Here is a 3,410-nt window from a genome sequence, read left to right as displayed (position 1 = left end):
AGCTTTGCAGACGATAAATGTAACCGTTTCAGAGAGAAGATCGGTCAATTTGACGATCTGGCTTTAAGTCGATTCGATAACAAATGACGAAAACGTACGGATTTCTCAAGTTTTTACTACATATGAACACTTTTCACATTCTCCCATGCAACGAGGCTGCTAGTCCTCCTTTCATGCAAAATCTTAAGGTCCTAGGTCATGTCCAAGCCACCAAAGCCGGCTAAAATGTGAATAATCGACAACTAAAACTTGAATTGTACTACTTCTTACTGGCTATTAGTTCAACTTAGAAGCTTCTTCTGTGTTCTACTATGATGCTTTAAGTGTTTCCCCATACCGCAGCACGCGACATAGCTTTGCAGACGATAAATGTAACCATTTCAGAGAGAAGAGCGGCCAATGTGACGATCTGGCTTTAAGTCGATCGATAACAAATGACGAAAACGGACGGATTTCTCAGGTTTTTACTACATATGAACACTTTTCACTTTCTCCCATGCAACGCGGCTGCTAGTCCTAGTTTCATGCAAAATCTTAAGGTCCTTGGTAATGTCCAAGCCACCAAAGCAGGCTAAAAAGTGAATAATCGACAACTAAAACTTCAATTGTACTACTTCTTACTGGCTATTACTTCAACATAGAAGCTTCTTCTGTGTTCTACTATGATGCTTTTAGTGTTTCCGCATACCGCAGCACGGGACATAGCTTTGCAGACGATAAATGTAACCGTTTCAGAGAGAAGAGCGGTCAATTTGACGATCTGGCTTTAAGTCGAATCGATAACAAATGACGAAAACGTACGGATTTCTCAAGTTTTTACTACATATGAACACTTTTCACATTCTCCCATGCAACGAGGCTGCTAGTCCTCCTTTCATGCAAAATCTTAAGGTCCTAGGTCATGTCCAAGCCACCAAAGCCGGCTAAAAAGTGAATAATCGACAACTAAAACTTGAATTGTACTACTTCTTACTGGCTATTACTTCAACTTAGAAGCTTCTTCTGTGTTCTACTATGATGCTTTAAGTGTTTCCCCATACCGCAGCACGCGACATAGCTTTGCAGACGATAAATGTAACCATTTCAGAGAGAAGAGCGGCCAATGTGACGATCTGGCTTTAAGTCGATTCGATAACAAATGACGAAAACGGACGGATTTCTCAGGTTTTTACTACATATGAACACTTTTCACATTCTCCCTTGCAACGCGGCTGCAAGTCCTCCTTTCACGCAAAATCTTAAGGTCCTAGGTGATGTCCAAGCCACCAAAGCCGGCTAAAAAGTGAATAATCGACAACTAAAACTTGAATTGTACTACTTCTTACTGGCTATTGCTTCAACGTAGAAGCATCTTCTGTGTTCTACTATGGTGCTTTTAGTGTCTCCGCATACCGCAGCACGCGACATAGCTTTGCATACGATAAATGTAACCGTCTCAGAGAGAAAAGCGGTTAATGTGACGATCTGACTTTAAGTCGATTCGATAACAAGTGACGAAAGCGGACGGATTTCTCAGGTTTTTACTACATATGAACACTTTTCACATTCTCCCATGCAACGCGGCAGCTAGTCCTCCTTTCATGCAACATCTTAAAGACCTAGGTCATGTCCAATCCACCAAAGCCGGCTAAAAAGTGAATAATCGACAACTAAAACTTGAATTGTACTACTTCTTACTGTCTATTACTTCAACATAGAAGCTTGTTCTGTGTTCTACTATGGTGCTTTTAGTGTTTCCGCATACCGCAGCACGCGACATAGCTTTGCAGACGATAAATGTAACCGTTTCAGAGAAAAGAGCGGCCAATGTGACGATCTGGCTTTAAGTCGATTCGATAACAAGTGACGAAAACGGACGGATTTCTCAGGTTTTTACTGCATGTGAACACTTTTCACATTCTCCCGTGCAACGCGGCTGCTAGTCCTCCTTTCATGCAAAATGTTAAGGTCCTAGGTCATGTCCAAGCCACCAAAGACGGCTAAAAAGTGAATAATCGATAACTAAAACTTGAATTGTACTACTTCTTACTGGCTATTACTTCAACTTAGAAGCATCTTCTGTCCTCTACTATGGTGCTTTTAGTGTCTCCGCATACCGCAGCACGCGACATAGCTTTGCAGACGATAAATGTAACCGTTTCAGAGAGAAGAGCGGCCAATGTGACGAACTGGCTTTAAGTCGATTCGATAACAAATGACGAAAACGGACGGATTTCTCAAGTTTTCACTACATATGAACACTTTTCACATTCTCCCGTGCAACGCGGCTACTACTCCTCCTTTCATGCAAAATATTAAGGTTCCACCTAATGTCCAAGCCACCAAAGCCGGCTAAAACGTGAATAATCGACAACTAAAACTTGAATTGTACTACTTCTTACTGGCTATTACTTCAAATTAGAAGCTTCTTCTGTGTTCTACTAAGGTGCTTTTAGTGTTTCGGCATACCGCAGCACGCGACATAGCTTTGCAGACGATAAATGTAACCGTTTCAGAGAGAAGAACGGCCAATGTGACGATCTGGCTTTAAGTCGATTCGATAACAAATGACGAAAACGGACGGATTTCTCAGGTTTTTACTACATATGAACACTTTTCACTTTCTCCCATGCAACGCGGCTGCTAGTCCTAGTTTCATGCAAAATCTTAAGGTCCTTGGTAATGTCCAAGCCACCAAAGCAGGCTAAAAAGTGAATAATCGACAACTAAAACTTCAATTGTACTACTTCTTACTGGCTATTACTTCAACATAGAAGCTTCTTCTGTGTTCTACTATGATGCTTTTAGTGTTTCCGCATACCGCAGCACGCGACATAGCTTTGCAGACGATAAATGTAACCGTTTCAGAGAGAAGAGCGGTCAATTTGACGATCTGGCTTTAAGTCGATTCGATAACAAATGACGAAAACGTACGGATTTCTCAAGTTTTTACTACATATGAACACTTTTCACATTCTCCCATGCAACGAGGCTGCTAGTCCTCCTTTCATGCAAAATCTTAAGGTCCTAGGTCATGTCCAAGCCACCAAAGCCGGCTAAAAAGTGAATAATCGACAACTAAAACTTGAATTGTACTACTTCTTATTGGCTATTACTTCAACTTAGAAGCTTCTTCTGTGTTCTACTATGATGCTTTAAGTGTTTCCCCATACCGCAGCACGCGACATAGCTTTGCAGACGATAAATGTAACCATTTCAGAGAGAAGAGCGGCCAATGTGACGATCTGGCTTTAAGTCGATTCGATAACAAATGACGAAAACGGACGGATTTCTCAGGTTTTTACTACATATGAACACTTTTCACATTCTCCCTTGCAACGCGGCTGCAAGTCCTCCTTTCACGCAAAATCTTAAGGTCCTAGGTGATGTCCAAGCCACCAAAGCCGGCTAAAAAGTGAATAATCGACAAC

This window comes from Schistocerca gregaria, unplaced genomic scaffold, assembly GCF_023897955.1.
Source record: "Schistocerca gregaria isolate iqSchGreg1 unplaced genomic scaffold, iqSchGreg1.2 ptg000265l, whole genome shotgun sequence".
Taxonomy (NCBI): domain Eukaryota; kingdom Metazoa; phylum Arthropoda; class Insecta; order Orthoptera; family Acrididae; genus Schistocerca; species Schistocerca gregaria.
Note: the sequence above shows the minus strand (reverse complement) of the source record.